General features: G+C 45.2%; 1 protein-coding gene across 1 annotated transcript in view; it reads left to right on the forward strand.

Moving 5' to 3' along the window:
- PWWP2B (PWWP domain containing 2B) overlaps nt 1–8331 on the forward strand; it is a 43797-nt gene extending 35466 nt beyond the window's left edge. Inside the window, exon 3 of the mRNA XM_040436824.1 lies at nt 8019–8331. The gene's annotated coding sequence lies outside the window, so the exon portion shown is untranslated. The remainder of the gene's footprint in view (nt 1–8018) is intronic.
- The last annotated feature ends 2838 nt before the right edge of the window (nt 8332–11169 follow it).

The raw sequence follows: 11169 nt of genomic DNA on the forward strand, positions 1-11169 counted from the left end.
ATGAAACGAACAAGATGTGCTTTAACTGCAGACTGTCGGCTTTAGGCCTATTGCACATGACTGTATGGCTTTTTCTGTGTTTTGCAGTCCGTTTTTCACGGATCCGTTTTTCACGGATCCGTTCCGTTTTTTGTTTCCGTTTGTTCTGTTTTTCCATTCCGTTTTTTCCCTATGGCATATACAGTAATTACATAGAAAAAATTGGACTGGGCATAAAATTTTCAATTCATGGTTCAGCAAAAACAAATACGGAAGACATATGGATGCATTTCCGTATGTGCTCCGTTTTTTGCGGACCCATTGACTTGAATGGAGCCACGGAATGTGATTTGCGGGCAATAATAGGACATGTTCTATCTTTCAACGGAACAGAAAAACGGAAATACGGAAACAGAATGCATACGGAGTACATTCCGTTTTTTTTGCGGACCCATTGAAATGAATGGTTCTGTATACGGACCGTATATGGAATGCAAAAAACTGCCAGTAAACCCGGGGGGGGGGGGGGGGGGGGGAAACTGCTGTGTGCATGAGGCCTTAATTTGAGGGTATTTACATCCAAATCAGGCGAACGGTGCAGGAATTACAACAGTTTGCATATGTGCCTCCCACTTGTTAAGGGACCAAAAGTAATGGGACAGAATAATAATCATAAATCAAACTTTCACTTTTTAATACTTGGTTGCAAATCCTTTGCAGTCAATTACAGCCTGAAGTCTGAAACGCATAGACATCACCAGATGCTGTGTTTCATCCCTGGTGATGCTCTGCCAGGCCTCTACTGCAACTGTCTTCAGTTCCTGCTTGTTCTTGGGGCATTTTCCCTTCAGTTTTGTCTTCAGCAAGTGAAATGCATGCTCAATCGGATTCAGGTCCGGTGATTGACTTGGCCATTGCATAACATTCCACTTCTTTCCCTTAAAAAAACTCTGGTTTCTTTTGCAGTATGCTTTGGGTCATTGTCCATCTGCACTGTGATGGCCCGTCCAATGAGTTCTGAAGCATTTGTATGAATATGAGCAGATGATATTGCCCAAAACACTTCAGAATTCATTCTGCTGCTTTTGTCAGCAGTCACATCATCAATAAATACAAGAGAACCAGTTCCATTGGCAGCCATACATGCCCACGCCATGACACTACCACCACCATGCTTCACTGATGACGTGGTATGCTGAGGATCATGAGCAGTTCCTTTCCTTCTCCATACTCTTCTCTTCCCATCACTCTGGTACAAGTTGATCTTGGTCTCATCTGTCCATAGGATGTTGTTCCAGAACAGTAAAGGCTTTTTTAGATGTCGTTTGGCAAACTCTAATCTGGCCTTCCAGTTTTTGAGGGCCCCCCAATGGTTTACATCTTGTGGTGAACCCTCTGTATTCACTCTGGTGAAGTCTTCTCTTGATTGTTGACTTTGACACACATACACCTACCTCCTGGAAAGTGTTCTTGATCTGGCCAACTGTTGTGAAGGGTGTTTTCTTCACCAGGGAAAGAATTCTTCGGTCATCTACCACAGTTGTTTTCCGTGGTCTTCAGGGTCTTTTGGTGTTGCTGAGCTCACCGGTGCGTTCCTTCTTTTTAAGAATGTTCCAAACAGTTGTTTTGGCCACGCCTAATGTTTTTGCTATCTCTCTGATGGGTTTATTTTGTTTTTACAGCCTAATGATGGCTTGCTTCACTGATAGTGACAGCTCTTTGGATCTCATCTTGAGAGTTGACAGCAACAGACTCCAAATGCAAATAGCACACTTGAAATGAACTCTGGACCTTTTATCTGCTTATTATAATTGGGATAATGAGGGAATAACACACCGGGCCATGGAACAGCTGAGAAGCCAATTGTCCCATTACTTTTGGTCCCTTAACAAGTGGGAGGCACATATGCAAACTGTTGTAATTCCTACACCGTTCACCTGATTTGGATGTAAATACCCTCAAATTAAAGCTGACAGTCTGCAGTTAAAAAACATTTGTTTCATTTCAAATCTATTGTGGTGGTGTATAGAGCCAAAAAATTTAGAATTGTGTCGATGTCCCAATATTTATGGACCTGACTGTATATGTGAGATAACAGTAAGTGGTCTTGCCATGCAAGAACACTTAATTAATGTTTTGCACTCTGCAGACTATGGATCTAAACAATTCCCTTTTAAAAGATGGCTCCACAACCTTGTGAGATTATTTTATAGCCAGTTGCTCATTCTTCCTTATTGTCATCATGCTGGGATCTTCTATGATGCAGCTCTGTGTCATGTTTGGGTGGTGATTTAAAGTTTATGTTCAGCAAAAACTGAGACTCACACCACATGAGTGTTTTCTATTAAAACAAATATATAGATGGAATACGTATATCTAAAATAACATCCCCAGAGAGAACTATGTCTCAGGCAGATATGTAAATGATTACAGGTTTGGTCTGATTAGACACTGGGTCTTGCCACAAAAGGGCATAAAAGTACATCCCCCGCTGCCCTATAAAAAGTCTCTCAGAAGCTACTTTTGAGTACTGTACCTGTTGGTGGGAGATCGTTGACTGCTAGATATGTCTCTACGACTCATTCAAAGACATTTTGCCCAGTTGACAGGCTTTGAGAGAAGGTGACTTTTTGGACTGAGAGAAGCAGAGTTGTCGTTTCTATGAATTGCCAGCCATCTAGGCTCTTCAACTTCTGACCTAGCTTTTTAGGAGGTGTTGAGAGCAGTGGTTGCCTAAGGGCGCGCACACATCTCAGCTGAGGACTTTGCCACATACTTCAAACAAAAGATAGTCAACATCAGAGAAAGCTTCTGTACACAGTCCCCACAGACCCTCTACACAACTGCTCAGTCCTCTTCTCCCAAAACCCGCTTCTCCACCATTACAGAAGAAAAATTATCTACTCTACTCTCCAGATCTTATCTGACCACCTGTGCACTTGACCCAATCCCATCCCACCTCATCCCTAACCTCACCACAGTGTTTATCCCAGCCCTAACTCATCTTTTCAACCTATCACTAACCTCTGGTGTCTTCCCCTCTGCTTTTAAACATGCTACCATTACAACACCTATCCTCAAAAGCCTTCACTTGACCCATCTTCTTTGTCCAGTTATCGCCCCATATCACTTCTTCTGTATGACTCAAAGCTACTTGAACAACATATCCATTCAGAACTTTCCTCTCACCTCTCCTCCTGCTCCCTCTTTGACCGGCTACAATCTGGCTTTTGACCCCACCACTCGACTGAGACTGCCCTTACCAAAGTCACCAATGACCTACTAACAGCCAAAACCAAAAAAGATTACGCTGTCCTCCTTCTCATTGACCTGTCCTCTGCCTTCGACACTGTTGACCACTCCCTTCTGTTGCGAACTCTCATCTCTTGGCATCACTGACCTGGCCCTCTCCTGGATCACATCATACCTCACAGACCGGACGTTTAGCGTCTCCCACTCTCGCACCACCTCCTCGTCTCATTCCCTCTGTTGGTGTCCCGCAAGGCTTTGTCCTAGGACCCCTGCTCTTCTCTATCTACACTTTTGGCCTGGGACATCTCATAGAGTCCCATGGCTTTCAGTATCACTCTTATGCTGGCGACACACAAATCTATGCTCCAGACATCACCAGCTTTCTATCCAGAATCCCACAATGCCTATCTTCCTTATCCTCCTTCTCCTTTTGCTTTCTAAAACTTAACATGGATAAAACAGAATTCATCATCTTTCCCCCATCTTGCTCAACCCCCCCCCCCAATTGACCTATCTATCACGATCAATGGCTGCACACTCTCTGCCTTGGAGTGACCTTGGATCCTGCCCTCTCCTTCCGACCGCACATCCAAGCCCTTTCCACCACCTGCCGCCTCCAACTCAAAAACATCTCCCGCATCCGTGCTTTCCTTAACTTTGAATCTGCGAAAATGCTTGTACATGCCCTCATCATCTCCCGCCTAGACTCCTGCAACATTCTCTTCTTTGGCCTTCCATCTAGCACTCTCGCACCCCCCCAATCTATCCTCAACTCTGCTTCCCGACTAATCCACCTCTTACCCTGTTACTCCTCTGCCTCTCCCCTCTGCCAACCCCTTCACTGGCTCCCCATTGCCCAGCGAATTCACTTCAAAATACTAACAAATACATACAAGGCCGTCCACAACCTGTCCCCTCCCTACATCTCTGAGCTACTTTCCCAATACATCCCCACACTCAATCTCCGATCCTCACAAGACCTCCTTCTCTACTCTTATCACCTCTTCCCACAATCGCCTCAAATATTTCTACCGTGCATCCCCCACACTCTGGAACGCTCTACCTCAACATATCAGACTCTCACCTACAGTGGAATCCTTCAAAAGAAACCTGAAAACCCACCTCTTCAGACAAGCCTACAACCAGTGACCCTGCTGCCTCTATACCGCCATGACCAGCTTCACCCGCACCTACTGTGTCCTTCTCCCATACCATGTAGATTGTAAGCACTCACGGGCAGTGCCCTCCCTCCTTCTGTACCAGTTTGTAACTTGTCTTGTTTATGATTGGTGCAATTGTCTGTATTATGTATGTGCACCGCTTTTCAGATGTACAGCGCTATGGAATGAATGGCGCTTCAATAATTAATAATAATATGGAATGAATGGCGCTTCAATAATTAATAATAATACGCTCCAGACAGACCACCGATAGAGTGGATCGTTTGATCCGCCGACAAGCACGAGCAGCTCCCACAGTTTTGTTGTCCACCATCCAGACACAGGTGGCAACTTCTTTACACCCCCCTGTCTCTGCCCAGACCATTTCCAGGCGCTTATCAGAAGGAAATCTGGTGTCATGGCGCCCATAATGTCCTGCTACTGACAGACAGGCCATGTAGCCTTTGTTTGCAGTGGTGTCATGAATGAGAACACATGGACTGGAACTGTATTGTCTTTAACAATGAATTCAGGTTCTGTGTGAGATCTGACAACAATAAGGCCTCATGGTGAGCACTTCAACCCTAACTTTGCTGTGGAGCGACACACTGCCCCCACTGCTGGTGTGATGATCTGTGGAGCCAACGCACAAGACAGTTGGTCGCCCCTAGTAGTGATACAGGGGGCACTAACAGCTCAGCGATATATGAAGGACATCCTGCCACCACATGTGTTGCCTGTCATGGCAGGGCTTCCAACTGGCATTTTTCAGCAGTATAATGCTCGCCTTCACAGCAAGGGTTTCCCAGGAATGTCTCCACCGCATTACAACACTAGCTTTGCCATCCGGGTCTCCATATTTATGGCCAATCGAGCATTTGGAGGACCAGCTGGGACGTCCGCTTCAGCAACCTACGAGTGTGCAGGATCTACAGGCCTAGCTGTAACGTCTGCGGATAGCACACTGATCCATTCATTTCTATGGGGCATCTTTTTTGGATCTGCGTGGCCATTCCTCAAATTATAGAACGTGTCCTGTTCTTGTCCATATTGTGGGCAAGAATAGTCTTTTCTGGTGATGGAAGTGAGGAGAATACTAATGCACAGGGAAGGTATTTTTCGGATACATTTTTTGTGGACCGAAATACAGACGTGCCCGAGGCCTTAGGCTAGGTCTACACGACGACATTTGCCGCACCATTGTCGCGTGACAATTTTTAGAATGATGGTCTATGGTGTCACACTGCGACATGCTGCGACGCGACAGTTGCAAAAAATCCATTTGAGATTTTTCTGTGACTGTCATGTCTCAGTCGCAGAATGTCGCATTGCGACACCATAGACTACCATTATAAAAATTGTCAAATGTCGCGCAACACATGTTGCGGTGTCGTTGTCCCCTATGTGTTGCGCGACACATGTCGTCGTGTAGACTTAGCCTTAGAGATTATTCCTATTTTTAGAGGGATGTAGATTAGGCTATAAATTATGTACTTTACAATCTGGAGCAACATTGCATCGGCTGCAGTGAAGCAATATGGACAGGATGCTGGTAAGGTATATGAAGGGTTTTTTCCTGATACAAATTTGCATAAATAATTGAGTAATTTTGCAAATTGCTTTACGTATCTTGCAGCGATCTGTGTTCAGGCTGGTGCTGCAGGAAGCGATCTCTTGTTTCTGTCTGCAGTGGCTTAATAATGGTGGACTGACACATCCCTAACAGCCTTTTTCCAGTCCTTATAGTGCCCGGCTCTATGCTGCACTGCAATCAGGGATTTTTGTTGCGTCAGATTAATGTATAATCCATTAGCGGCATTGTACTTGCATCTCAGAAGCCTATAGGCACATTAGAAGTGGCATTTTAGACTGAGCTTATGAAAGAGTTGGCTTTAAAGGGGATGTCCAAATTTATAACCCCTTTTACATTTAGCCAGTCCTGCGCCTTAACTATACAAAAACATACTCCTCTGCTCCCAGGCTCTGATCCCGTGTCTGTGGTCCAATCAGTGTTCCTTCTGGTCGCAACCTGTAACATTCTCGTTGAGGTCAAGTGCACTGCTGCCGCCTATCACTGACCTCAGCTGTGACGTGTTCCCAAGCAGCGCGCCACCAGTAGTTCAAGTGATTCTTGGGGATACGTCACTGCTGGGGCCGGTAATTGGCTGCAGTGGTGCATACGACCCTTTCCAAAAGTCTACAGGCCAGTGACCAGAAGGAGTGCAGATTGGGTCTCAAGAAAGGAGAGGCAGGGAGCAGATGAGTGTATTTATTATTTTATTTAATTTTTTTTCTTTTTGCTACAGCGCAGTACTGGCCAAATTTAACGCCTGGTTCACACCTGAGCGTTTTACAGCGCGTTCCTACGCGCTGTAAAGCGCTCAACAGGCGAAAACCCATGTTTCCCTATGGGCATGGTTCTCACGTACGAACACGATGTAAAACGCCCTACGCCCAAAAAAGTACAGGGGCTTCTTTGGGGCGTATTGTTGCGCGTAACACCTCTGTTTTTCATTGGACGCCTCTGTGGTCAATTGCAAGAACGCGCGTTTCCTATTTCCAAAACGTCCGACAAAAACGCGCGTATCAAATACGCTCAAGTGTGAACCAGGCCTAAAGGGGTTAAAACCTGATCTGAGCTGATACTAGGGGCAATTATCAGGAAGGAACCGTTCATTCCAGATCATTGGCAGCTCGCTCACCTGCACTTACACGCAGTAATAATCCCCTTGGTATGGGAATGAATGATCGTTACTACGATCATTCATCCCTATAGAGTTTTATTGTTTGCATCCAATCCCTGGTGACACAGGGCAATGAGCAGCCCACAAACTGTGGTTTTATATGCTGCACAAATGATGCATCTCCGAAGAGAAGTGATTTGGTCATTTGTCAGGTGAACAGCAACAAATCAGGGATTGTGTCCTTAATCTTTACAAAGCAGAAAATGCTTAGACTTCAATGTATGTTTCCGCTATAGGGTTGACAACTGCTGATTAAAACAATACCACTTGCAAAATCTGTTGCCCCTTTCCAGAGAGCAGCAGTTTTATTCTATATGCCAATGAGGCGCGGGCCCTACGCCCTTGGTGCACCTCTGCTCCTCGACTTTCCTACATTTGCCACTCCCATCCCCTTTACTGACGGGGCTAGGTGCCATCATGATCCTCTTGCCTGGCTCTGTAATCCCGTTAATCTACCAGAGATTCTATCATCGGCGCATGCGCAGTAATCCTCTCGGCAGTGAGGAACCCCAAGGAGGGATGTACTGAGCAGGTGCCAATCTACTGCACATGGGCCGCACAAGAGGACAGGGGTGATGGATGGGGGGCCTGGCAGATGCTAGGGTCCACCCCTTGGTGCACTGAATCCCTAATTTGCATATTAAATAAAAATCTTGTTGCCTCTGGAAATTTTTGCCATACAGGTGTCATTTTTAATCCGCAAGATCAGCCTGACCACGCTCTTCGAAAAGGACTGCTGTGCAGAAGTGACATTACCATGACCTCTCTCTCCCTGGAGCATACCCGATCATTGATTTATTGGGGGATGTATAATCGTCAGCGTCTTACTGCGATGGTTAATGCATGACCACACATATATTACCTATGTTTCCCTTCCTTTTAGATAAGCGGATCAGAACACAGCTGTTCCGGAGTTTCCCGACGCCTATAAACATCCTGTCAAGCTTCCCTGGAGACTCGTACAGCGGCCGCTCGTCTGCAAGATGAGCTTTCCAATCATCTGTGAAGGATGGTGGTCGTCACCTGAACGTGGACTAGGAGCCTGGTCACAGAGCTGACACATGGAGCGCTCCTGGACATCAGACCACACATTAAACCCGCTCTGTTACTTTATAGAAGGGGCTTAGGAACATTCAACTTAATTTATTAAAATTCTTTTTTTTTTTTTTTCTTTTTTTTTTTTGTGTTTAAACTACGAAAAAATTTAATCTTGCTGCTGCTTAGTTTACAGGTAATAGACTAAAGCTATGAAACCTAACACTACGGAGACGTATTTAATCAAAGCCTAAAAAAACCTAAACTGAATAAGGATCATGAGGTTCCTCGATAGACGTGTTTCTTTCTGCACAAAACGTTTCTTTTCCGAAATCTCTACCAAAGGAAAGTGTCTTTTCAAAGTATTTATTTAACATACGACTTTAGGGATTTTTTTTTTTTCTTATTTTTAAAATCCTAATGTGAATTTCATGGATTCACTTAATGTACATGAATGTTTTGCAGACTGTTGGCTGATTTTATCCCAAACTTAGTAAACGATTTTATTTTTAAATGCTATTTGGTTTGGATATTTTTTTTATGTCATTTTCTAGTTTAAATAGTTTTTATAATGAGGTGTAAAAAGGTTGCAAATCATGCGGCACGCCATCATTTGCGACATTTCACTTCCCTTGCCACTTTTCAAATGTGGTGAGAATTGTGCGTAGGTTGGCAAGGAAGGTGCGTCCTTCCACAGCCCAGCAGATTTACTATCTTTTATGTCAGAAATTGGTGGAAGTGATGGCTCAGATCTAGTCCATGGCTCGTAGCTGTTGTAGACTCGAGTTTCTGGAGCACAAACTGCTTGAAAATGCTCTAATTTTATTAAGATGGGAATTTATTCTAAGGCCGCATTCGCAGAACCATAGGACGGCCATGCCCGTGTTGCGGACAGCAAACTTTGGTCTCCAAAATACGGGCACTGGCCGTTTGCACCCTGCATCACGGTGAGAACCCATAGACTTCAATGGTTCTGCGATGCTCAAGATGCAGTGAAAGATAGGACATGTCCAGTAGCACATGGAAACTCAGAAGCCCTTTTGTGTGCTTCGGGGTTTGTGCCTCTGTGCTGCAAACGATAGGACATGTCCGATCATTCGCCGCGGATTGCAGAGCCATTGAAGTCCATCACCACGATACGGGTTGCAAGCGGCCAGTGGCCATGTTTTGCAGATCCACGGTTTGTGTTCCACGGCTGTCACATGTTCGTGTGAATCTAGCCTAAGACCAGTGTTTGTAACGTCGGTATCTGCCCCAAAATTTTCTCCATTTGTATCATCTGGTGTAAATGTAACATATGCAACAAAAACTTGTCAGCTCAGATCTACGCCACAATTTACGCCAATTTCTATAGTAAATATGATGGGCAGCGGAGGCCATGCCTCTCCCGTCGGGCTCTTCCTGCTGTTCTGGCTATTTTTCAAAAGTAGCAAGAACAGTGAAAATAATCCAGCAAATGTGGTGAGCTCCATAATTTTCAAGTGCCAAAAAATAACCACTGTGTTTTTCAGACTATAAGACGCACCCCAGGTTTAGACAACCGAAAATTAGAATTATTGAAGTGGAAGGTCCCTTCATCAGGCCAAACACGACAGTTATAACAATATGCACAGATATATATATATATATACAACTACCATGGAGCCATCCCTTGCTCCCTGGGTCACCAGGTGATGGAGCTGGTTCAAGAAAGTATGAAATAAACTGTTACAGGTGATATGCTGCACATGTCACTACGGGGGTGACATGCAGTATGGATGGATGCATCCCCACACTGCTGCACACCTAGTTCTTCCATTGTGCTCACGCCTAAGACAGGGTCTGCATGCGCAGCTCATCACTGGAAGCAGATGAGGACCTCACCGGGCAGTGTCTGGAGGCCGGTGTTATACCTCAGCTCACTGACCACCTGCTACTGTGGCTTCCTGACGTCGCCGCTCTACATTTTCATTGGTGGCAGTGGCCGGCCACGTCGCCTTGGGAAGGGAGGAGCGCGCTCCCCTCCTTCTCCACTTGGGCGCTAATGAGAAGATGACATGCGCTGCATTGTGCGTGCACCATGTTGTCTAATTCAGTGGTCCTCAACTCCAGTCCTCAGGGCCCGGCTGCCGGTCATGTTTTCAGGATTTCCTTAGTATTGAGCAGCTGATATAATTAGTGTCCATGCATCAGGACTTACCACAGGTATTCATTCTGTGGGATACTCCTAAATCCTGACCAGCAAGTGGGCCCTGAGGACTGGAGTTGGGGAACCCTGGTCTAATTGGAATCAGGCCGCTTGCCCACGTTGCGTAATACACACCGTTTTTGCAGTGTAATTCAGTACCAGCAAAGTGTATGAAATTACACAAATCTCATGTAAGGTTTGCAGATTTTTTTTTTGGTGCAGAAATTGACCTTCTGTGCAGATTTCCAAATCCGCAGCTTGGCAATTAGGATTGTGGTTTTAGTTGCAGATTTCACTCAATGGAAGTGTGAGATCTGCGACAAAACTGCATGTAATCCGCACCTAAATCAGCCATTAGACATTGTAGACATGGTGTAGAAACGCAGATAAATCCACACGGGAATTTGTGCAGATCTTGTGTGTTCACCCGCACTTATGTGCAGCCGGCCTAAAGCGCACACGCCTTTTCTTGCTATAAAATCCATCTAGTAGCCCAAAAAAGACATTAGAAAATGTGCCCAACGTCTATTATAGTAGATTTGGTGGATACTCACACTCGCCATAAAAAAAAAAAAATTTATAGAGAGAATGGATACATTTAAAAAAGTTTGTTCTTTCCTTTGCATAAAGGCCCCTTCTAACAGCTGATTGGCAGGGGTGGCGGGAGTCGAACCCCCTGCAGAATAGATATTGATGACCTATCCTGAAAGTCATCAATATTATTTTTCAGCTGTTCAGCGTCAGTGAAACACGGACAGCAAAAACTGACACACGGACCCAACACGGATCCTTCACGGATGCATCACTGACCTCCTGCTCACGGATTTGAGCA

Source organism: Bufo bufo, chromosome 6, assembly GCF_905171765.1.
Source record: "Bufo bufo chromosome 6, aBufBuf1.1, whole genome shotgun sequence".
NCBI lineage: Eukaryota > Metazoa > Chordata > Amphibia > Anura > Bufonidae > Bufo > Bufo bufo.